Raw genomic sequence first — 26,964 nt, 5'->3', positions numbered from 1 at the left:
AATAACCATAACTTGGCACATGTTCCAATTCCATGTTTCAACAAAAACATAAAAGCCGACAAAAATACAAGGCAAGATAAAGACCAAGACGACTAATATATACCTAGATGAATCCAGGAAAAGATCAAATTCACCTATAACAAAAAAGTGCAGCTATAAGCTCATGGTTGTGAACCACAAGATGATATAACCCTTTAGCTACATTATGCATAGTATCCACAAATACTACCACGCATGAACATATACTCACACACACACACACCCCACATGCATGCACCCATGAGCATACACCAATACAAAACTCTGCGAACCAAGTTTCTGTCATTTGCTCTAGAGATGAAGGGTAGATTTGGCCATGATCAAGCCTAGCACAAAACAAAAGCATTAGATAGAAATAATTAAACCAACAAAGATAAAATTGATAGGGCTATTCACCTATCAACAGGTCGCATTAGATAGAAAGAATTAAACCAACAAAGATGAAGTTGATAGGGCTATGCACCAAGACGACTAAAGCCATAATAACCATAGCTTAGCACATGTTGCAATTCCATGTTCAAAATACATGGCAAGATAAATTATCATCTCAATACATACGCATAAAGCACCTCACAAACTTGATGCAAAGATATACATGGTGAAACACACTTCACAAGGCAAAGACATGAAGAAACCTAATCACCAAGTCTGGCACAATTTAGAATCCCTTCCATAACGAAGCATGTCATGAGCCTGATGCAAAAACAGCAATGCAAAGCACAATTCCAAGTGACAAAAGACTTGACAAAATGCCTCATATAGGTGATACTTAATATCCATGTCGCACTAAAACTGGCCAAAATGTCTATCATCACTATCTGCTACCACTGCAATCAAAACACAATCTTCCATGTAATAGTTTCTTTAGCCACTACATGTGTATCCACTGCTACCAAAAGGAAGGTATAAGTCGCTGCCTGCAGGATACCATAAACATGACTCAAAGGTGAGCAGGCTTATGATGCCATAACCATATCACAAGTGGGAAAAAACCATGATGATACATCCATACAAGCAAGAAGAAAGCTAATACAAAAGGTTTTTGCGTAATAGACATACCTAACAAAACCCAGCCATGATAAGAAGCCAGCCATAAACAAAAACCAACCATCGCCAAACACCAGCCATGAACAACAGCCAGCCATGAACAAAAACTAGGATTTTGCAGCAAAAACCAGCCAATAGCTTGAAACCTGCAAACCCTTTCCTGCAAACAAACAAAAAAAGGAGTCAATGAGCACAAAACCTGTTCTGTAGCAAAATACACCAGTATTCTGCAGCAAAAACCATCATTTTACATCAAAAACCAGCCAATAGCATCCCACCTGCAAAAGCTTTCCTGCAAACAAACAAAAAAGGGAGTCAATGAGCACAAAAACCAGCCATGTATGAAAAAATACCTACACAGAAAGAGAGAGTGATACAGAGAAGTTACATAAGGGCGGATGACTTCGTCTAGAGACTCTTGAGTGCCCATCATAAAGAAAGTCGATAACGACCCTTGCATGGAATTCCTTGAAGCAAGGGTCAGCACACATAACCTTTTGACACTTACCACACCCCCAAATGGTGCGTGATGGCTTTGAGCTATCAACCTCCTTATGCTCCGAAAGAAGCTTCTTTCGCTTAGCTGAACAAAAGACACAGTACTTGCTAGCTACATCATGCAAGCGGATAGGAAAGTGACCATTGTATGCATCCTCAACAACTGGCCTCTTGCATACATAAGGTCGAAATGCATTGTCCACCAACTGCTCATGAATATGGAGCATAAAGTCAAATCTACACACATCCTTTTTTCCATTCATTTCCTTCCATATAATCCAGCAATTTGTAAAAACAGAATCCATGAGACCCCAAAAACCTACATGCCACCACTTAAAACCGTGCATTGTACTTTGCAAGCTATAGCCACTACCAAGAACCATGCTATCAAAGACATCACAACCAGCCTTGCATGCATTATATTTCACGGCAAGTGCCGGACATGAGAAAGGCAATCTCTTATCACCAACCAAGCGCAACACCTCACCTTTTTCCACACCATAGCAATTAGAAGCAAAAAGAATCTCTTTTTTGTCCATCCAAGAACAAGCAACAAGACCTTGCTTCTTACAATAAGCAAACCGACAAGCACCCCGTGCTCTCTTACCCAAATGCAACATTTGGGTGGCGGGAAAGTGCTTCCTGTTACATACATAAGTGCCGGTGCCACCTTGACCTTCACTTCTTAGGTGCTCCAAAAGCTTCACAGATGTGAAGTACCTATCAAAGAATACATGGTGCCCTTTTCTTGGCAATGTCTTCACCAAATTTGCAACAACATAAAAAGACAATTCAGTACATGGCATCTTGTCATAGATTTGAAATGCAAAATTATACCCCGTGGCGGAGTCACATAGATTCCAAACCTGGATACCAAATTTATGAGGCTTTTTGGGATTGTAAACTCTGCATAGATTCAATTTACACTTAGAAGGAATTATGCGTTCATCCATAGTCACACATTGACCTAAATTATAATGCTTTTGAAAAGTGTAATTCAACCTCTCCTCTAGCTCAAGCAATTGCCATAACCTGTGCTCTCTAGTTCCCCGAGGTGGTCTTTGTGCATTGTCCCGTAAATGCAAAAACCTTTTGATTTGTTGGAATGTAGTTTGACTCATCTTTTCACCAAAATTAGGAAATAGAAGGGAGCCTCTTACCTCATCTTTCCAATAATGTTGCTTTGACGGCATGTAGTGTAGTGCCATGCCCAAAGCTACACCCATGAAGCGTAGGAAAGAGTGCCGATCTATTGGAGCCCATCTTCGCATGGAGTCATGCAACCGGCCACACCTTTGCCTCTCTTTCTCGGCATATGCATTAGTCTCACTAATAACATGATCAACAAGGTCAAGTGGAAAGAGCATCAAAAACAAATGAAACTCAAAAAATTCACGTGGCATATGTCCCAAGTCTGGTCCTTTGACACCATTAAAAGGTGGAAGAGCCCGAAATGTACCATGTGGCTCTTGCTCTAATTCATCACCACTCTTCCACTGTGGAGGAATCACATCAACAAAATGTGCATCTCCATCAGGAGAGTCATCAAGTACAGGACCCTCGGCTTCCAATATTTCATTGTCACCACATTCAACCCCCTCACCTTCTGATGCATTCTCATCATCACTTTCATCATCATTAGCAACATCAAATGGGCTGCTTGAAGGGCCAGGTCTGCCCCCTGCATGAGAAGGCTTACATTTTCTAGGTCGGCCACCACATGCAGATTTACTATATTCGGGTGATACATTTTCAGGTGTGCCATTTGCAGGCATGCATGATGCTTTTGGTCTACCCCACTTATGTGATTTAGGTGGTCTTCCAGGACGCCTACCAAGTGGGGTTGGGTCAAGTGGAGTCTCTTCAGCCTCTTCTTCAACATGCGTTATGTTCTCTTCCCCCCCAACAAGCGGGGCATCAAAATCATTTGCAGCCCCCAAATTACGTTTTGATAGCATAGGTGCATGACTTGATTCACCAATTCCAAATGAAGAAGGTGGAGGTGTAGATTCTTATCTTACCTCACAATTTCTTTGAGGAGAATGCACCCGTTGAGAGCTCCGCACAACAAATTCTGCAACATCATCCCATGAAGTTGAATAATCCTTTGAATCCCCCTCAAATCGGCAAGAGAACTTCTGCTTTTTAACTGAGTATTTTTGCAGGACACCAAAACAGAAGACCTCTGTATGCTTTTCTACAAATTCTTGCTCAGCCCATGATGCCCCAAACCAAACTGCCGGGACCTGCAAGAGTGCACCTTCTTGGGCTTGAAAAAACTGTGGGTAGCGTCCAGCGCGTCTGCAACCAACTTCCCCTGCAGCATAACGCCTCTGATTTGACGCCATCTACGTTGCAAAATTTGGCAGCTCCAAGAGGGGGAAAATCGGTTTTTGCCAGACCCCGCTCAAGGGCTCACTCAATTTTGGGTTTTGGGGCTTTCACCCTAAACCCTTGGATCCCCTCTTCAACCTACGGTCAAGATCCGCCCCCAATTTAGAGCCTAGGCACGCGCATGGAAGCATTTTTCCTGCACGACATGCCATGGACAATTGGCCAATTGTCATAAAATCCATCAATTGAATTATTCATTGAGTTAATTACCCAACCTTGCTGGCATGCAACCGGTTTGAAATTAATTCCAAGCTTTTTTCAAGTCTTTTGAGAAATTTGAGGATTGGTCCCATGTACTAGTCCTATTTATATTTTTAGAATTAATTCGGGCAAAATTGCGAGTTAACAGGACATAAAAGTGTCCTAGGACATAAATATGTCCTGTTACCAACCTAGTGTTAAACCGCATCTACATCCTGACTTGTAAGATCCCTGACTTTTGGGTCTCTTTTTTTTTTAAAAAAATAGCTTCCCATTTTCACTTCTTAAGTTTTTGGTCCAAAATGCTTGTTGGTAAATGTTGTAAGGTTTTAAAATAAAAAGCAAAGGTATTTTCATGTTCTAGTAGGTTAGATGGATGTTTCGTTTAGTTTTGGAAAAAAATGCTTTTTTGTGCTTTTTGATGCTTTTGTTGTGAAAAGCAAGGCCAAATCCTTAACCTACAAGTCTTGAGGATGCTATGGTTCAATTTTGTAAAAAAACTCCTTTTCGAGCGCTTTTAACGCTATTTTTAGCTTTTCATGATTTTTGCATCATTTCGATGAAATGCTACAACAAAAAAGGGGGGCCTTCGACGCAGGTTTCGATGCTCCCCGTCAAAAAAACCATCGAAATACGTGTCCCTACCAAAACGTCGCAATATGCATTGATATACACGTCGAAAGGTATTGTTATCGACACATATTTCGACAGGCCTAGCGACGCAGATTGCGACGACCATTACAGAAAAAAAAATTCTTAGGCAGAGGACAGGCATCCTGGCCTCTGCCCAGTGAAAAGATGGATACAGCCACAGCCAAACTTCTTGTCCTCTGCCCAAGAAACCGAGCAGCACCAAAATCAACCGTGCTCCTGCAAAAATTTCGACAAAGTTCCCTTCGTTTTAACATAAACTTTTCAAAAAAAACCATATGTATATACCTCCTACATGCTATCCATGTAGGATCTCACATGAGATTTAAGGCCAATGAAAGAAATGAAATGAACTTTGTGCAAAACCATAACCAGCTTAAAACCATGACCATAACGAACTTTGTGCAAAACCATAACCAAATTAAAACCATAACCGGCCATAACCAATATTGATCAAAACCATAATGCAGATAACCATAACCATAAACAAAACAATAACCATAAGCATAACAAGAAAGTTAAACATAACCATAAAGAAGACAATAACCATAACCATGTCTATACTAGAACAATAACCATAACCATGTCTATACAATGACAATAACCATAACCGTAAGGAAAACAATAACCATAACCATGTCTGAACAATAACCATAACCATATATGTCTATACAAAAAAGAGACACAGAAGCGTGTCTGTGTCTCACAAAGCATATATATGAAATCCATTGATGACTAGGCGTCACAACCTGCACATAGGACAAGTCACAAAATTAGTATTGATATTACTTCACATATACTTATTTAATTAAATCAACTCACACATATTAACATCTCACCTCAATCGATCAGCGAGACTCTAAGGCCTCCCAGTCTACAGGCTCTCTTGAAGCACCGAGATCATTCAATACTTCATAGATACCTCAGCGATATCCATTTGTCTCCTCCTTGCGTGTCGGGGCTCTATGCATTGCAAGATTTTGCGTTTATACAAAAATCAAAGTAATAAGAATACATGATTCATCACGTTTAAAAAAACGCCATAGCTAGGATTGGATTGGAAATTCACAAACTCATAGCAAAAGGTGTCGAAGCTTCCGCTACCAAGATGAGATGTCCCCCTGGTCATTTGTTGTATCTGCGCAGCCTGACGCTACTATCTGAACCACGTGTCTGCTGTCCGCTCATCCTCCTTGATCTGCTGCCACGTCTCGTGTGGGATGCCCGAAGGGTTCGGCGAGCCCAAGGCTTTGAGGGATCGCCAGCTCTCTCTCCCATCTCGGCTAACAAAGGAAAACAAAGTCTCTCTCTCTCGTTCTTGAGAACCTAAGCGAAGTCTCTCTCTCGTGCTTGAGAACCTAAGCAAAGTCTCTCTCTCTCTCTCGTGCTTGAGAAGTAAGACTCTTGGAGTGGTGAGGTGACACAAAGCAAGCAAAGGGAGAAGCTTTCTCTCTCTCGCTCTCAAGCATAAGCAAGGGGAAGAGGGGAGCAAGAATCCGCTCTTTTTCTCGCCCTCATGCATAAGCAAGGATCCAGAGAGGAGGGAAAGCAACTCACTCTCTTGCTCTTGGAGCTAAGCATAGAAGCAAGGTGTTTCCTCGCTTGAAGGAGGTGTTGGTTGTGGCATGAGAAGGAACGAAGATGGGAGCATAACGAAAGGAAGACTTTCTCTCTCGGTTTCAGATCTAAACAAGCATGAAGTCTCCCTCTCTTGTCGAGCATAAGGATCCGTGACTAAAAAGGCAAGGAAAAAACAAGGTTCAACAAGGAAAAGGAGCAGTGTAGAGAGCTCTTGAAGGCAGTTGAAGCAAGTAAAGAGGCAAGTGAAAAATCTTCTTCATCAATATCAATCTCAAGATTAATTAATCATTTTACTAAGCCTCGGTGTTGTTAACAGCCCGATGAATCTGTAAAGGGAGCTTGAACTCCTATTTACTATTTAATCCAAGTGTTGGTGCTGCTAACAGCCCGCCTTGGCTACCAATTACATTGTACTTAGAGCTTGAACTGATTAATTGAAGATTACGGTGATTTCCATAGCCATTTGCATCTTTTGTTCGTATTCTCTCTCACACGTCTCACAGCCAGAGGCCTGGCGCCTGCCCAGCTCACGTTTCAAACACATATCCCTCGACATCTTTGGTGAGCCCGATGCGAAACAAGCCGGGGTTGGGAGGTACAGATGGAGAATTTAGAGCAGATGATGAAGATGATTGCAGAGTTAAGTGCAAATGGTTTTGATGATAAGTCAACGGTTTCAGATTTTTGGGAGATGCTTTAATTGGTTCAAGGATCTCTACTTGAGATGGAAACCATAAAGAAGAAGAATCAAATGGATGAAGTTTTGGATACATGTTTAGATGCGGTATACGACGAGAGGCAAGTCTTTGATGGTTATGATCCAGAGGGTTACTTGGAGTGCTATGAGCTAGAAAGCAAGTTAAGAGGGATACCTGAAGAGTTAATGGTCATATCCTTTGAGCAGTTAGTGAGTTCAAATTTGAAGAAGCAGATTCAAGAGGTTACCAAAGCCTGCAACGACGACTGGGAATATTTCAAAGAAGCTATTGTACATGTAAGTTATGAGCATTATGAAAGCTATCAAGAACAGAGTTCAAGTCTACCAAACTACGCAGATATTCGGGGACAAGTATGATCAAAGTTAGAAGCTGTGATTGATGAGTGTATTGTACAAGATGCTACCTTCTTACAGGCTAATTATGAAGATATAGTTGAATCTATGTTTGAAAAGTTGGGCTTAGCAGATGCTTTACATGAAGTACAAGTCTTTGAGGGTGAGGCTCTACAGCCTCAAGATACACAGGGTGAATTTTGCAAAGAACATATACATGCAGTACACAAGGAAAATAAATCATGGAACAATCAAGTGGCTAAAGCTCAAGAAGAAATTGTGCATGTGAATGAGTGCAGCCATATTCAAGTAGACATGCAGGAAGATTCAATTACAAAACTGATACTTTTGCTACTGACTCGGAACTAGAGCAAATTTTTTTGGGTACAGATTCTACCATAGATTTGATTGATGATATTGGTACAGACTCTACCATAGAGTTGATTGATGATACAGATGTTATAGGGAAAAGCAAGACTTCTGTTGAGAGCAGCAAGACCATGGATTTGGGTATAGTAGATTTACCAAATTTGGATGTACCAGATTTTGAGGACTTGGCTAAGCAAGAGTATGTGCTTGAAGATCTGTAAAATGTTTATTCAGAGGGGGTGCAGACTCCTTCATTGACAAGTTGTTGCAAAGCCAAGCTACCAAAGTGGAAAATTGGTCCTGAATGTGATGATGACGAATCAGAGGGGGTGCAGACTCCTTCTTTGACAAGTTTCTGTGACCTAGAGCTACCGATCTGGAAAACTAATCCTGAATTTGCTGATGATTTAGAGGGGGAGCAGACTTCTTCTTTATCGAGATTTTGTGACAAGAAGCAGCTCACACTGTGGCAGAATGATCATGAACTTGATGATGCTAATTCAAAGGGGGTGCATAGTGAAGTGCAATCTCTTGGTGTTGAACATGATTGGTTTCATTGTGCCGATGATACAGACAGGGCAGTAGAAGAAATTTTCAATGTGTGTGTTGAACTTTGTGCTACAGAAGTGCAAAGATATTTTGATGAGCGTGAAAGACTTAAAGAACACTTTAGAGCAGATGTATTTAGATGCATGTTATATGTGGAAATCTTAGTTTACAGTAGCATGAGATGTGCAAGATGGAGGAACCTTCTAAAGCGGTGGACCTAGACCTTATGTGCTTATTGGACAAAGCATTGGAAGGATTCTCAAATACAAATGCTAAGGATACCAATCAATCTATATTCATGCATGAGCAAGTTTGTTTATATGCAGCTGATGATGACCTTATGCAGTTGTTGGATGATTCTCTACTTCATTTTGAGCCTCTACAAGATAGAGAATCGTTTTTGGATGCATCCTGCGAGCCTAATGAAGAGAGTTTTGTTAGAGACTTGATGTATTCATATATGCATTATTGGGATTCCAATACTAGTGAGAGTGAAGGTGCACTACCAATGCTTTTACCTGTGATTGATGATCGAAAATTTGATGAGCCATTTGCATAAGGGCCCTATGGATCTAGTGCTACCTAATGTTATATCGGATTTGATGTTACCCTATGACGTAGGGGATTTTGAGCTAGCTTTTGACCCAGGAGGTGACAAATATATGCATGGTCCGGGGCAATTGACTTATATGCCATATGATCCAAGCGGTTTGAATGAAGATTTGTGGATTAATTCATGTTTATGCTATATTGATTGGAAATTCTTGTATTTTCCCTATGATCCTGGAGGATGGTGCAAAAATTTTAAAGGAATGATCACAATGGGGCAAATGATTGGTTTCTCGTTTGATCGTGGGGGCTACTAAAGTGCAAGTTGCAGATTTGAAGTTGTTGTAGCAGGTTTCATGATCCAAGGTTTTGTTTTCTAGATTTATGCTAAGTCAGAAGAGTTTTGGGTATGCGTTCAATAAGACTACATGGCTGGCTTCCAGTTGACATCTTTGGACAATTGATAAAGTATCTTCACATCTTATGAGTTGGTTCTGCCACCAGAACTTGAAGTAAAGGACTTGACGACCATTTCGTGTGTAGACAGAGTAAGGCATACTTGAGCTTGATAGGGTTCCCTTCAGTGAGCTTAATGGTCAAGCTGTGTGCATCGTTAACTGGAGCACTTGAGCCTGGCGAGGTCCTCTAAACAGGTTTTCTATAATTGAATGCTCTAGAGATACGGTAGATACGATTCAAAGATTTTTGATGGACAGCTACCTAATAATTAAGCTAGAACATTGACAATAGGGTGTAAGAATTACTTAATTTCTCATATGTTTACCAGTTATGTGAGTCTCATGATGACAAAGAGCTCAAGGTACCTATAGCACATGCAGATTGAAGTGCAATTGGCACAGACCGGCGCCGTGCAGATTCAAAGGGGGTGGATGTCATGCAGCTCCGCTTTCATGATCAAAATATGAGCAAATAAATGCAAGATAATCTTCTTTGGAGCCTAGACATTTATTGAGTTGTGATTATGGCTTGTTAACATGCCAAGTTTAATGATTAATGTATGCCAGATGTGGCTTAAAAGGGCCAACACGTGCCTTAATGACGCTAAAAACGAGTGTGCTTGAAGTGAGAATAGATGGGAGATTATTCTCTAGAATTTTAGTGCTTCAAGTGCTCTATTGGCCTATTTCTACGACTCGTCGATTGGAGCTACGGTGCAAAAGTTATGGCAGTTTGAAGTTTAAGTTGATTACAGATTCGTACCGGATTGGGCAAGTGTAGCTGAAGGGACAAAAATGAAGTGAATGCATGGGCCTGAGGTGCTCACTTTGTGGAGCACAACGGTCTTCTCAGATTAGCGATCGGAGTTACGGCTGCCAAGATATTGGCCGCCGTTAAAGATTCATCGGGGGCCAATTCCATACTAGTCTGGCCCGCTCGATCGTTGTGCCATCTGGGAATTTTATAGCCTCAGCAGGGTTTGTATGTGTTTTGTGCAGTTTGAGAAGTCTAAAGGGATTTACGGCTTGTCAGGTAGAGTCCGGCTTAATGAGATAATACGGTTTGAGGCCGGTGTCAGTCGGCACTGCTGAGCTGGGTAATTTTGGCATTATCTAAGAAGCTAGTGCAAGCTATAAACAACCGAGTGCAAAGGGAATGCCTTTCGGCTAGTGCAATCACCTATATGTGCATCTTACAAGCATGTAGCATTATTCGAGATGCTGGTATGGACAGTAAAATTCACAAAGATATTGTTAGTCAAGGACTGTTGGGGGAAGATATCGTGCTTGGCAAGTTTTTTGATATTCACTTGCAGTAGGCAGTTCCTTGCCCGATAATGCATGTTAAATGTGGTGCCACTACAAGGGCCGGCCGCCCAAAGCCAATAAGAATGGCCGCCCATAAACCTAAGCATAGGCCGCCCGCCCAATGGGTGAAATAAGGGTGAGTGGCAAGCAAGGAAAGAAATAGCATGGGGGGCAGCAAGCAGCGCATAGGGAAGAGTTGGGGAAGCTCGCACAGGGCTACATAAAGCTCGGATGAGCACAAGAATGAAATGAGAACTCCATAGAATTCAAGGGTGCATAATTTGGTGCAAATCCCATGGAATTTGGCAGAGGTCGAAACCCAACGTGCCACGTTAGCAAGAGAGGTTACACGCCCCCAGCAACGACGGTGCCGTTGTTGCTTAGGGGGAAGAGAGAGGGGATATGAGGTGTCGAAGAAAAATATATGGTTAAGAGGAGGAGCAAGAGGTTGGCAAGGGAAGAAAAGGGAAAACGTGTGGAATTTGTTGGAGTGTGACGGCAGAAGGGGAAGGGACCAAGGCAAAGTTCTCTCAAGCTGTCTCTCATCCTCTCGTCCTCGTGTAGCAACACAAGGTGAAGCAAAAGCTCTCTCTCCCTCTCTTGGCCATAAGCAGCAAGGGCACATGAAGTAACGAGGGAGCAAGAGGGGAGCAGTAGGAAGCAAGACTTTGAGGGCTCTCGCCCACTCTCTCTCTCTCTCTCTCTCTCTCTCTCTCGTCCTCGGCTCACAAAGGAAAATGAATTCTCTCTCTCATGCTTGAGAACCTAAGTGAAGTCTCTCTCTCTCTCTCTCTCTCTCTCTCTCTCTCTCTCTCTCTCTCTCTCTCTCTCTCTCTCTCTCTCTCTCTCTCTCTCTCTCTCTCTCTCGTGCTTGAGAAGTAAGACTCTCAGAGGGATGAGGTGACACAAAGCAAGCAAAGGGAGAAGCTTTCTCTCTCTCTCGCTCCGGAGCATACGCAAGGGGAAGAGGGGAGCAACAAGCGACTCTTTTTCTCGCTCTCATGCATAAGCAAGGAGCAAGAGAGGAGGGAAAGCAACTCACTCTCTTGCTCTCGGAGCTAAGCATAGAAGCAAGGTGTTTCCTCGCTTGAAGGAGGTGTTGGTTGTGGCATGAGAAGTAATGAAGATGGGAGCATAACGAAATGAAGACTCTCTCTCATTCTCGGATCTAGACATGCAAGAAGTCTCTCTCTCCTATCGAGCATGAGGTGAGCGGTTGTGATTAAAAAGGCAAGGAAAAAACGAGGTTAAGAAGGAAAAGGAGCAGTTTAGAGAGCTCTTGAAGGAAGTTGAAGCAGGTAAAGTGGCAGGTGGAAAATCTTCTTCATCGATATTAGTCTGAAGATTAATTAATTGTTTTACTGAGCCTTAATGTTGTTAACGGCCCAGTTAATGGTTTTACCAAGCCTCGATGTTGTTAACGGCACGGTTAATCTGTAAAGGGAGCTTAAACTCCTATTCACTACTGAATCCAAGTGTTGGTGCTGCTAACAGCCCACCTTGGCTACCAATTTCATTGTACTTAGAGCTTGGACTGATTAGTTGAAGATTATGGTGATTGCCATAGCCATTTGCATTTGTTGTTCTTATTCTCTCTCACACCTCTCACAGCCAGAGGCCCGGTGCCTGCCTGATTCACATTTCGAACACATATCCCTTGACACTGTAGGATTCTTGCCCGTATTATGCCTTAGACAAGCCTTGAGAAACTTTAGCAAGACGCAATCATTTTCCTTAAAGGCTAAGGCTCTTATGTGCTTATTAGCAGCAACCCTTTTTACCTTTGCTTTGCCATGGATATAACCTCTCTAATCTTTGAAACAGATTCTTGTGAGTCTTGGCCATATTCATCAGCAGGCAAATATCTTCCCATGTACTTTAAGTAGTGAGGGACTTTTGGATCTTCCCACTTTAACCTCAAAAGGTGGTTTCCCCATAGAAGTATGTACAATGTCATTGTACGCATACTCTATAAGAGCTAGGTACTTCTCTCATTGAGAATGTTGATCTACTTCCATGACATAGGCTTTTAGTAGATTCAAGGATTGTTAGATTAGTTAATTCACTTTGGTCATCCGTTTGTGGATGATAGGCCGAAAGAGAAATTTAATCTACTTCCTAGATTCTCAAAGATACCCTTCTAGAAATTACTGGTCATTCTAGGATCTTTGTCCAACACTATGGATGTTGGCAAGCCATGATACTTGAAAATTTAAGATCTAAAGAGGGTTGTTGTTTCATGTGCCTTAATAGTCTTTTTGATAGGCATAGAGTGTGTTTTCTCGCTAAGCCTGCCCGACTGAAACAATCCAAGTTGCTTCCCTCGATCAAATTTCAATTTTTGGTATACCACGCATTTTGAAACATACTCTTGTATGTTTAGTTTTCATGGTAGACCAACAGAAATACATTTCTACTCCTCGAATAGTAGATTATGGAATCTCTCTTTGGCCCACATAAGGAGAAGAAAGGGATTTATACATGGATTTCTTATTGTATGGGTGAGTAACACATAGCGTATTGCCGTTTGGAAGATAACCATCCTTCAAGGTGAATGGTTCTTTTTTCTTCCCTAATGCAAAGGCTATAATTACATACTTAAAGTCTCGATCGGTAGCACACTCATCTATCATAAAAGATAGATCATTGTGAGTTGCTATAGACACCATATTTACCCTTGGCCGTTGTGAAAGTGCATCGACCACTTGATTGTGCTTGCCAGCAATTTGAGCAATATGAAATTTAAATTGCAAAAGAAAATTTTCCCACCGCATTTGTTATTTGGAGAGTCTGGTTTGCATCATGAAGTTCTTGAGGCTTTGTGATCCATTCGTAGGATGAATGGAGCCCCCAAGAGATAGTGTTTCCACATGTCTAGGCTATAGAACAGCTAGTAGATCTTTTTTGTATTTGCCCAATACTCGCTTATCAAAGTTGATTCTTTGACTCTCATATGCTATGGCATACCCTTCTTGAAGCAAAACAGCTCCAAGGCAATAACTACAAGCATCACATTGGACCTCAAATGGCTTTGAGAGATCTAGTAGTGTGAGCACAAGTTGAGAGATAAGCTTCTCAAAAGCTTCTTACACTTTTGCAGTCTATGAATACTTAATGTTCTTTTTCGTTAAGTCATGTAATGGGCTTGCTATTAGCGAGAAGTTTTTTATGAAGCATCTAATAGTATGCACACATACCTACAAAGCTTCGTACCTGCTGTAGATTCCTTGGATTAGGCCATCCTTTTATTACCTCTAACTTTGTTGGATGCATATGGGTGCTATCTTTAGAGATAATGTGACCTATCTCTTGTAGGAAAAATTCACTTTTCTTTTGATTAATGAAAAGCTTATTCTCTCTCACAACTTGAAAGATTACCTAGAGGTGTCGCTTGTACTCCTCAAGAGAATTTAAGTGGCCTAAAGATTTTTGTCCATCATGAGTTTGAATGCATCTCAAATATTTTTTAGGCCAAAACTTATAACTTTTCAAATAGATCTTCTACCCGCGGCATGAAAAATATTTTTTTTTAATAGTGATCCTATTTAGTGCTCTATAGTCGACACACATGTGATAGGTGCCATCTGTCTTTTGCACTAAAAGTACTGGTGAACAGAATGGAGAGAAGCTAGGCCTCACCATCCCCTTTTTCCACCAATTCATGCACTTGCCTCATGATCTCCTCTCGTCGATCTTGTGAAACTCAATAGGGAGGTTTATTAGGCGGTGAGCTTCCTGGTAGGAGGTCTATTGCATGGTCATCATCCCTCATTTTGGAGGTAGCTCACTAGGGATGTCATCAATAAAAAAATCTTGGAATCCATTTAGGAAATTAGATAACTCTAATTCCTCTTTATTCCCTTTATTATTGCTTGTGAAACCACTAGAATCATTTAAAGATTTTCCAACAAAAATCATAGACATAGAGGTAGAGTTTTTCATGGACTTATCAAAAGCAAGCGTATTTACCAGGGATATGGTGTTCCTCGACTCATTAGCATCTATGTAAATGCTCTTTTCCTTGTAGGTGAAGTAGATTCTCCTTTTAGGGAACTTCATGTTGGAAGCCATGCGGTTAAACCATGGTGCCCCAATGATAACATCCTCATGTTTGAGAGGGTAGATGAAGAAATCCGCTTTGTCCACATTTTTCCAATTAAGGGAGTAACTGCTATGTCTTGTCCCTTGATAGTGAAAGCTGCTTTTCGCTATTAAAAATTTCACATTTTTAGCCTCACTCTATCACTACTAACCTTTAAACTCTACCCACATACTAACTCAAAGATTGTACATACCTTATTTTTCTTCATGTGTGTGATACCACGTTGTAGTGGATATGGTGTGCTCATAAACGTGTATATTTCTCTAAAGTGTGTCCTAACCATAAAACTCCACCCTTACTAATTACCTAAGTAGGGTTGGATCCAAAAAATTATTACTGCTAAAACGGAGATTCCTAGCTTTGGCATGGCAGAAGTAGTACTCAAGTTGAGTACTGGGGAGTACAAGGATACTTTCCACATAATTGACTCCCATCATATCAAAGAGAGTTCGATCTTGACAAAAAGCTGGAGGAACATCTTCTTTCAACAACAACCAAAAGCTTCAATAACGACAACAGTAAGACTTCATAAAGCTTCTCAAATACATGCAGAGAAGAAATTGCCAATCATCGTAGAAAAAGGTAAAGCAAAGGTAAACACTCAAGTATATCACCCTTGCAAGACGACTTTACCTTCAACGAGCGTACATCAAACTTCCAATGAATCTTCTACATGAGTCAATCACTGCTCAGGGCTACATCCAAGGAAACGCTAATGCTTGGGCCAAAAAGCCTAAAGTAACAGCCTGGATCTACTCGCCTCAACCAAAGAGTTCTATAAAGAGCAAGACGAGCTATCAACAGAAGACCAACAAATCAAACAAGAGAAATAAAAACCACAGAAGTCAGAAGAAAAGACCTTCCAGGATTGCAACACAAAAAGTATGGGTGCCAAAGTCAGACCTTCACCAAGCTACCCAAGAAACACAGATGTAGCGATGGATGATTCCAGTCAAGCTACTCGAAGCACAAGGATTTTATGCAGGTAACACTCAAATAGGGTTACCAAAAATAGTAGCTCAATCTGGAAAAGCTTCTATCCAAAGGTAAGCAATTGCAACCACAAGCCAACAAAAGCCAATTGCAACCAAGACTGCTGCAATCTACTGATGGGTACCTTGTCATCAGCTATAGAATCAGGGCTTCTACAATGTAAACAATCAGTTATGGATACCAAAGCTGAGTGTCCATCAAGTCATCGAGAAAAAGAAGCAAATGTAAAAGACGGTCACACAAGGACCAAAGACAAGGTGGGTTCCAAAATTGCTAGTAGAAACTCAATCACAAAGAACCCATGCACATCAACAATTTCTTCTAATGGGAGATAAAGCAAAGGCTACATCAGTCTACATTAGTCCCTACAAGAGCTGAAGGACTTGTTTCACAAAGTAATGTGCACATACGACAATCAAGTCAAGAGGAGCCAAAATTTTTGAACCTACTCAACAAAATGATGGCATCCAAAGACCAACACAATGGAAGAGGACTAAATTTCTAGAACTTATGAAATTGGGTTTCTGGCCTTAAACAGGTAAGTCCAAGACGCCATTAAAAATACATGGCATAAAAGTCAGAGTCGTGCAGCTAAACCACTAAATGAGCGAGGTGCTAGTCCCAAACCTTCATGTAATATTCTCTGTGGCCCAAGCGTCTTAGTTATTTTAGGTACTGCCCAAGCTTGAAGAGTTGAGCATAATTACGTTGTGTCGCTCATGCTTGTATATGTGAGCATAAGAGTTGAAGTCCTTGTAGTATAGTGGTAAATGAAGAAGGAAGTTGAAAAGACACTCACGCACTCAACACAGGGAGGAATGAGTGGAGAAGCTTTTACATTGAAAACCCTTCTTGGAAGCGTGGAAGCTATTGAGACGTCCTTTGATGTCACATGTGCTACATTTGTTTCTTGAAGCATTGATCAACTCCATCTTCCACACTGCATGCTTTTGTTTAACAAAATTTCTCATAAGCATATAGAGTGTCCGAGAATTGGCACTTGCATTAGACACTCTTCCTTTGTTTCTCCCAAGCACTCACCTTGCATGACATGTACTTCAAGTCCAAATTCTCAACTCCAATAAGAGCATATACCAAAGGTACTTTTTTCCCATTGGATTTTTTTCCTTTGGTCATCCAAGCTTTAAGACCCTAATCTAGAAACCCTCATTATCAACTTCTTATATATATTACTTCTACATCAACAATAAGGAAATGGCTACCCAAATCAATCGACAACGACTTGGAGCAAAATTTGCATGTCTCCATATGCTTATCAAGAGCATCTTTTATCTTCAAGGGCAACAACAAAGCTCCATAAAAAAATGGCAAGTTAAAGAATGGCCTACAATGACAAGCAATGAAAAATTCAACAAGCGAGCTATCCACAACAACCATACATAGCTCACACAGTGCTTCAACATTGGCTACCTATTGTGGAAAACTCAAATTGCAGTGGACCTTGAAAACAAATCCATCATAAAGTCCACGCCCCAAAGAGGATCAGTTCTATAAGCTCAAATACATCAACATCCACCTTAAAGGTGGCTAAGATTGGCAACAAAGAGGTGAATGCACAACAAGAAAACAAGTTGCCTCAAAAATCAAAGATTAAATCACATATCAACAACATGACAGATATGAATCACTCAAGGAAGGGGGAGAGTCATCAACGACAAAGAACTTCCCAAGCTGAAGACCAACCTTGCAAACAAAGCTGAAGACAACCCTATGACAAGACTGCACAGGGTCGTGTCAAGGGACGACGCGATTAGGAAGGGGGGAATGTTTGAGGACAGATTGAACGTGTAATGGAATTTGCCTATTCAATGTGAGAGTAGCGGAATTTAATGAGAGTACTTTCAAGAAATGATTTTGTGAACATAGCGGGTTGACATAATTGAAGATAGCAACATAATCATAGCAATTAGTTAACTTGGCATAGACAATACTTTTGCAAGAGAGAGAGTTTAGAGAACATGACAACAGTTGAGGACCGGATTTATGTGGAGCCGGTCTTCCCTCCAATAGGCATTTGTATTATGATTTCTCCCATAAAGAGAGACTTGTTACAATACAGTCTTTGTGTTCCTTGTGACCTAGGTGATGCTATGAAGATGGAAGGCTTCATGCATCACAAACATAACATAAACTTGAAGAAAGATTTAACTACCCCAAGCCTCAGTCCCAAGACCTCAAACACCTTTGAAGGTGGAGAGAGCTAGCAGGGAATGAGGGTAGGGAAGAGGAAGAAGAAACATTTCGTAGGGGAAAGAATTAGTTCCTCACTTATCATACTCTTGTTGCTAGCATACATAATAGCATAGTAATGAAGAAGAAGGAGATGGAAAGCTTAAGCATTGAAGCATGGATCTTGGTTGGATTTGCACTCCATAGCCAAGAGTGTTGGTGTAGGCTCTCAACCTCTACTTGCTTGGAGAAGGAGAGGGAGCTCTTGCACTTTGCATAGTACACAATGAGAGTGCTTGTGAGTGTGTGTGGGTGAGTATACCCCCTAAGAACCCCCCTAGCTTGCTTGGGTCGACCCCCCCTTGTAGCTCATGCTTGAAGCTCATTGGACCCCTCCAGGCCTAGCCAATCACAAGCAGAAGCCATTACAAGCAACAGGGATAGCCTTGGGACAAGTGTCCCCCTTTCCCCTTTGAGAGAGAGGACTTGATAAATGCAAAAACAATTAGATAATTCAAGTAATTTATCATTGGACCCCTTTGAAGCCTAGCCAATAGGCTTCAAGCAACACATGAAGGTAACATGGGTAGGGACCTGACATGTGTCCTTGCTGCCTCTTCAAGCTGGGGCTTCCCTTGTGAGTGTGAGTGTGTGTTCTCTCTCTAATCCCTAGGAAAAGGGCTCGCCCCCCCTCTTGTAGGGATGCTTTTGACTTTAGGAGCTCAAGCACCTTAGTCATCAAGCATGACAAAGCACTTGGACTAGGGGGTATTCCCACAAGCATCTCAAGCAAGCATGTCAAGGCACCTCAAGCACCTTAATCAAGCGGCAAGTCAAGCACCTCAAGCATGGAGTAAGTCAAGCACCTCAAGCAGGACAAACACCTCAAGCACAACAAGCACCTCAAGCAGGACAAACACCTCGAGCTTGGGCCGGGTTCCCACCTCAAGATCAGCCCTAGCTTACCTAAGGTCAAAGGACTTTTACACACTTTATTGGAGGTCTTCAATGAAGCTAACCCTAAGGTCTTATGCTCCATTGGTTAGCCTTGCTCTTGATAGACCATCTCCCATTTGGGCCCCTTTACTATTGGCCCCGTGTTGAGATAGATCTATAAGCACATATCTATATCTTAACACTTGTTCCCGTTTATTCTCCCACATTAAGTGATCAATTTAATATGAGAAAATCATTTGGGTTGGTTAGATATTAGATTTTATGACAGAACGGGCACCCAACTAGTCAGACAAGTAGCCGGACACCACATTTGTACTCTATTAGTTTTCAGAGCTAGTATGATAACATAGTGAGCATTTCATTAAGACCAAGTTCCTAATGAGCATAGAGGGAGTAATTAATTTAAAAAAGCAACATAGTAATTTACACCTAGCTAATTTGGCATTGACAATACTTGAAAAGAGAGAGAAATAGAACAATTGACAACAGTTGAGGACAGTCATTGAAAGTGCTTTCATGATACTTCCAAGACTTGATCAAGAATCATTGCATGGAATCTTTGATGCTTTAAGATTCAAACTATCATTGTCGGCATTCCTCTTTAGATAAACCAATCCATTCTCCACAAGCCACTTGTCTTCTTGTTTTGCATTGATAACTATAGATCCTCCCAAAACAAAGTGAAAATGTTCTTCAAATAGCTCATCCTCTATGATCTCCTTTTGAATGATGTTGTAGGTTGATTCTCCCTTGACAGGAACAACACCAAGTGGAATCTCACAATAGTTTTCTACATTATATACTTTTATGTCTCTAGAAGCTGCCATTGACTCCCTCTATGCAAGGTGTACAAATTTGTATCCTACAATTCTTGACAAGTAACTCTTTTGTCAAGACCATAGAACATATTACACACACACACACACACATTGTAGAAGATAATCCATAATGTGACTCCTACAGACAAACATTTGTCAAAGAAGGAATGAAATTTTGCATTATCACCTTCCATTATTCAACATTTATATAAGTCATTTTACAGTTTAAGCAAAGACAATATATACAATGACATGAAAAGAAACCATTTGTTTCAATCCAAACAAGAATTTTGTCTCAAAGCTAAATAATTATAAACTATGTAAATCCTCCTTTTCTATTGTCACATTGTCACGTGCACAATTAACCTTGTGTGCATGTGGATCACAGGTTGTACCTACTTCTAGGGTTTAGATTAGCCTAGGAAGTATTTTGGCACCCTTGTGTGCTTGTATGCAGGACCTGCATGTACATGCACTTAGAGTAGCTGCATACACTCTAATTGCACAACCCATTAGCATTAGCATTAGTACCCGGCACCAAACATGAGCATTTTCACTACACAAAACCATTTTCCTTAATTGTGAGTGAACCACCTTTTACACGGCATTTTGATCAAAAGAGTGATTTTTTATTTTCCAAGGTCGTGGGGTTGTAGGGGAGACTACTTTACCTAATTCTTGGCACCTCTATAAGCAGCCTGGGGGTGCTAGAGAAGAGCACAAGATTCAGGAGAGTAGTAGCACCCAACACCAAGCAGTGCCCACAATACCAAGTAGGTCCTAGCGTTTTTCTCAGCAATACCCAACATTTTTAGTAGCAGTAGCATTTTCTCTTTCCATTGGCGTCTCGTTGTAGTACCATAGCAAATTAGGCATAGCCTCATCACAATCACATTTTTTGATGCAGCCATACCAAGATTTTTGGTTTTCAGCCCTCAGATCAGCCAGCGTTTTTTAGTTTTCAGCCATCCTTGTCCTCAATGATAGTAGATCAGCCCGTAGCCTCATCACATTTGCAAAATTCTATCAACATCCCTAACAGTTTCAATTTTCAACCATTAGCCTCGCAGTCTCAGCCTTTATCGCAAGTACCATTGTCATTGTCATCATCCTCGTTGTCATCATTGTCGTTGTCATCGTCGTTGTCAAGCATCACAACATCTAGAACCATTGTACCAGACCTTGTGTAATCTAAAGCAAATGCCTATCTAGCAATAGAGGGAGGCCCTTGAAGGGGGGTTTGGGACCCCATCTGGTGTCGACCTTCTCTCTGTCTCTCTCTCTCTCTCTCTCTCACTCTATATATATATATATATATATATATATATATATATATATATATATATATATATATATATATATATATATATATATATATATATATATATATATATATATATATATATATGATCACTCTCAACACTTTCTCTCACAGTTTGCACTCTCTTTTTGTTTTGGTCATTGCATGACCTCTCATAAAGTAGAGAGGGGGGCTCTCTGTCCCCTTCAGTAAACGGAACCTTGGGCACATGTTGAGCACTCATCTTGAGAATACACCATCATTCACTTCTGCTGCACATTACACACATGCACATGGCTATGTGTGCCATATGAACATGCTACTATGACTGTCAGAGCCAACCCTAATCCAAAAGTCATTAGATATTAGGGGATCATGTACTGGAAGCTTTGTGAGCCTTTCAAAGGACGAGCATGCCCATTCATGTCCACTAGCCAATACCAATTGGTAACCCTCTTTGCATGAATGGTTTATGCAAGTGACAGACATGGGTTGTTACACTTTTGTGGGCTTCCAGCAACACTAGCATGTAGTCTATGTCATGGAAAACGGGTGGTCAAATTCTTGAGATCATCCCATCAGTACAGAAATAGATATGCCAAGTTTTGCGACGTGAAAATCTCCAAAAAGTCAATAATTATTAATAAATGACTTTTATTATGTCAAATCAGCCTGCCCTACCAAGAGATTATTTTTTATACAACAAGACATGGACCCCTCTCCAAAAACCGTGATTGTGAGGGTCCAAGCCAGCTTGCGTTTTTGTAGCTCCGCGTCAGCTCCCTCTTTTATTTGCAATTTTGCTCCTAGAGATTGGCTCCATTTTTATATATGCTAATCCACCAGCTTTTTGCAATCTCATTCCTGAGACCTGCCTTCGCTCTAGTTGTTGGACTACATATAGCTAGACTCTATATATAGTCCAACATGTTGTTAGGTTTCAAGCCTCGTGGCAGGTTTCGGTCGCCCACCCTCGTCACTAATTGACACCTCCATTTGGAGGTGGGATCAATGGCTCACGATCATCAGTTGATCGTGACCGTTGGATTTCCTACGGAATGTAAAAGATTCCCACTTTCTCGGATCCGGGACTTGAACGCACTACCCTCTCCCCCACGGGATTGACTCTAACCACTAAGCTAACGCGCGCTCGTTGAAAGGTGTGTGTGGGATAAGCTTATAGATCACGACGTCGCAGACAGGTTTACACCTAGTTCACACCGAGTTCACATTGAGTTCACACCAAATTTGGTGTGGTGTGCAGGCCCTCCCCAGTTCACACCTAGTTCACACCGTGTTCACGTTGAGTTCACACCGAGTTCACACCAAATTTGGTGTGGTGTACATATCTTCGAGTTCTCGCTTAGGTCACACCTAGTTTAAATGTCGATCGGACGGCCCGGATTGCACCCGCCTCGCGACGCCTACTGTGGGCCATTGATCCCACCTCCCTGGGGAGGTGTCATTTAGTGACGAGGGTCGCCCACCCACTTACACATTACTGCTTACAATGGGAATAAGGAGAAGAGAGTGGTTACCCTCTAAAGCTCCACCAAGTACTGTGTGTTCTTCTCCTTCCTCCCCTTCTCTCCTTCCTTCACTTGCACATTCCGCATCCGCCCCCACAAGTGGTACAGGCAAATCGACCCCGAGCCCCTGCTACCTCGCGTGTGAAGGCCTCCTAGTCGAGATGGGAATCTTGAGAGCGAACAAGCTCTGTACGAAATCAAAGCTCAGAGTCGGGAACGAGATGCAAGTAAGGGAATCGAAGTGGACATTGAACAAGAGTGCAGACATCGATTCATTGGAAGCAAAGCAAGGACAATCAAGCTTCGGCATCGGAAGCAAGTCGAGGCAATAGAAGCAAGGGAATCAAAGGAAATCAGGAAGAGCTCACGAGGTCGAAAGCTCTAGAGACAGCACTAGCAGCAAGAACTTGTGATGGTTGTACACACACACACACACACTCCATAGCAGTCGGCATCTCAGAAGATAGAGAATTGAGCAGCACTCAGCGGGCGAAATTGAGAGGAGGATACTTAAATGCTTGTGTGTGTGGTTGCGCGCGCGCGCGGGCACTCGCACGCTCAGATCTCTTATGCAGTAGCGAGCAAAAGCGAGCTCATTTCTCGCTCGTCTGACACAGTTCACACAGAGAATTGAAGTTAATTTTTTAAAAAAACACCTCCTTTTTAAGTGTGTGCAAGATTTTGATCCCACCTTAGCCTTCGACAAACCAGACTACCCGACCCCGCTCACACACGCCCGAGAAAAGTTGTGAGAGAGAAAGAACTAGTCTTGCTTGGTGGGCCTTGCTATATAACAACTATAGAATATAAAAGGACTTATGAAAATTGATATTCACCATCTAGCACTAACACAAACAAGATTGTGACTAACTCGACAACTACGACCTTGCCTGAGAGGAAATACATTTAGAAATGTTATTATATTTTTGGTTAGAGACAGTTAAGTGGCATCAATTAATAGAGATTATAGGGGTGATTTTAAGAGAGTTAGTTGAGTCTTAAAGAGAAGCACGCACATTTTAAAATTTTTATTGTGTTCATGGGAGGATACAAAGTCAAGTGCATCAATGAACTGCAACAAGAAACGAGGTGCTTTATTGACCTGCAATGTTGTACTTGTGCTTTTCAATTGTCCAATCTATAGGCCGATATTTGAGTCAAGCTACAAAAAAGCAATGTGAATAGTTAAACATATCGTCTTATAATGAAACCTCACAAAGTGAAAGTACAAAATATATAGTGCACATCATGCAAAGGTGCCATACAAAAGTATGGTGGAGAGCTGGCACTGTGGTCTCTCCAAAATATTATAAGAAACGGAAGCCGTGCCCTGCCCCGTAGCGTTTATGTGTTGTGCCAAGCAAACACATGCGCATGGGAAATTGGATGCAAATAGCGGACCTTGTAGTGCGGTCGAGCTAGAGACGCGCTTGCAATCACAACGTTCAATGTTCTGAATATATGCTCTCCCTGCCATACACAAAACACACATTAAGACAAATACAGAAGATGTAGGATATTGATTAAGCTTAAAGAGAAGCAGATGTAACTTTATGTTCTATGTACTTTGATCAATATTAGCTTCTCTCTCTCTCTCTCTCTCTCTCTCTCTCTCTCTCTTGTAAGCTACTTCCGTAAGCAATTTTGTCTTTTTTGCCTCCATGTTGACTAGCGTGCATTATGTATCCTCCTTTCTAATTGTCCATGATAATGGGAGTCTTGAGTTCGGTGTCTCCATAGTAGAAGGAACCATATTCAGTCTATTGGATGCACATCAAATTCACTACCATGTGCTATCCAGAAACTATAAGTGGAATTAAGGACGAGAATCATGCAAGGGTGAACATACGAGGAGATGCATACTAAGCTTTACCAATCAACTTTGTTGCCAGAGCTGGTGCCCCCCCCCCCCCCCCCGTTGGAACAGTTTCTACTACGATGCCCTTTTCAGTGTGAAGTGCGGAGATCGTGTTTTTGGTTGCTGCAGCCAATAGTGCAGGCAACCTGATTTGTTGAGGCAGTTCTGTGAGCTTCATCTCCGCCTCCGTCTAAACTATTGAAGGAAAAAGCTTTCAAAGCACTAACTTGTACCGGCGGATCATGTGAACCCACCCTAAACAGGGGATGCCCATTGCCCATTAGCTGGCGGACAATCTAGACAATTTGACTGTTGTCCTGATTTAATCACCATGTTATACAATTGTGGACCCATCATAATATAATGGATCTATTAGTCACTACTAATTTTTAGCTGCCTCATCATAAGAAATGGTCATCTGCAAGTGAGTGCTCGCGCTCTCTCATCTCAGCTTGCTCTCCACAATCATCGCAAAGAAGAGGATAATCACAAAGAGGAGGAGCCCGAGGAGAAGACAAGAGAGAGAGAGAGAGAGAGAGAGAGAGAGAGAGAGAGAGAGAGAGAGAGCTCTCTTGAGTGACAAGTGCTACGTTCAGTTCGACGTAGTGTCGAGCTGGATGTACAAATTTCCCGTGGTGTTCATGACAATGGTAGAGCTTTGATGAGCCAACATATGTGCTTGTACTGGGCTAGCAGCTGCACACAAACCATACAACTACTTCCAGCCTTTACAACAACAATTGGGCTTCTGAATTTTATACCCTTAACTACATCAGAAGTAACGATTTCCATTGCCAGCTCTCTATATTCTAACTGCACCAGCATCATCTACAAACAGGCTGCTCAGGGCTTACCTTGGAGCAAGAGAGCAATGTCACACCAGAATGCCTTCAAGAAGGCAATGGTGTTGTCTTCCTCCGTGTATTTCCAATAGGTGACCTTGACACTTTCTGCCTCTCCAATTCCACTGGCTTGCTCTTTGACCATCGGCTTTTCAGGGTCTTCTGTGATGCTCACTGTAAGTTCCCTTCCTACTGTGGTGTCAATTGTCTGTGTAGCTTAGTTCAAAACTTTACTTGCCCCACATTCTCAACACAACTTATTGTTTTTTACTGACAAGAAACGGTTCCATCTTTCACAAGCCATAGATAACCCAAAAACGCTGAAAATCACTCACAAGGAAAAACAAGACAATGTCATTGTTTGCCCCATCGGCATATTGGAATCGGCCTTCTTTTGCAGTGAAGCCGCAATACCTAATTATAAGCCTACCAGGGCCTTCCCCCGAAGCAATCATAGCAGCTTTGTGTGCAACAAGACCCAGTGGCCAACTGAACAGTATGTCCAACTTCAACTACCTTACTCAACTAGTTACAGCCAGCGTTATGCCGCTCCAAGTATAGCTCATGTCGATTCAACAACCATGTGCCCTCGGTCATCCTTCAATGTTCATGGCAATGATATGCAGTAGGTCCTCATGCCTAATTCTCAAGATTCACACCAATTATTTTTTGCGCTGGCGCACTATGCAGCAGCAAATCGGGCATTATCAGAAAGGAGTGCCGAAGACCTTGCAAACCCTGGTTATTTGTTATAGTTCGCAGATCATCAACCTGGAAGGTACTTCGGATGCTTGCCGACATAATGAGCACTCTCAAAGATCAGATATCTGGTGTGATCAAGCCATGGCAGAGGTCTGTTGTAGTGCTACTCAAACAGAAGATATCAGATTTCAATCGATGATCAGTTGGCATAATCTGGAGTCGAGTCACCAAACCTGTTGCGAACTGGAACTGCCTGTCCGAGCTGATTGTGGGAAACCTGCGAGCTTCTCTATTTGCGAAGTGTTGCACATCTAATTTGTCTGCGAATTGCTTCTGGAGAAGTTGCGACGTTGTAGTGTACGTGCGAAGGTGCTATACTTCGACGTTATTAAGCGGGTTTTTTTAGCTTTTTGCTAGCGGGAAAAGCTGCCAGAGTGAGAATCTAACACGCGGTAGCTTGTGCGATCACATAGGAGGACAAGAGCCTTTGGCTCACCAAGTAAACAAGCTGTTAGAGAGACCGAGAGAGAGAGAGAGAGAACATGATTTTGACACCACTCTCAAACATCAAGAGAGTGCACCACTCGTCTCGGCATCGGAGACTCCCGTCCAGCGAGAACGGGAGGCGTCCTCTACATCGGCGATTCGTCGTTCCGACACCGACTTCATAGAGATCATCTCGACCTCAGTCCATTGACCTCAACATCGACATTGACTCGGTTTTCGGCATTCTTCGATGGCACATCGATTTCAACACCAACTTTTGCGACTTGATACCTCTCATTACGCGGCGGATTTTTGACATCCAACCTCGACATTGGCGTTCCCGCAGACGAGCGTTTTCCCGTGGACAACTATGCTTGAGACATGCACGGGTGAGATACCTATATCGCAAAGGAGTGACACCCGACATCGGCATGCTGATCGCATCGATCACACTCTACGGTACAATTTTCAGCTTCGACTTCTTTGGCGGCT

The 26,964-nt window shown here is 41.9% G+C and overlaps 1 pseudogene; it reads right to left on the bottom strand.

Moving 5' to 3' along the window:
• Positions 1 to 1,193: 1,193 nt before the first annotated feature.
• Positions 1,194 to 3,932, bottom strand: LOC147439301 (uncharacterized; annotated as a pseudogene).
• Between the last annotated feature and the right edge of the window lie 23,032 nt (positions 3,933 to 26,964).

The sequence above is a fragment of the Adiantum capillus-veneris genome, chromosome 16 (genome assembly GCF_014529385.1).
Source record: "Adiantum capillus-veneris isolate H3 chromosome 16, ASM1452938v2, whole genome shotgun sequence".
NCBI classification, from domain to species: Eukaryota; Viridiplantae; Streptophyta; class Polypodiopsida; order Polypodiales; family Pteridaceae; genus Adiantum; species Adiantum capillus-veneris.
This window is presented reverse-complemented; position numbering and strand designations above follow the sequence as displayed.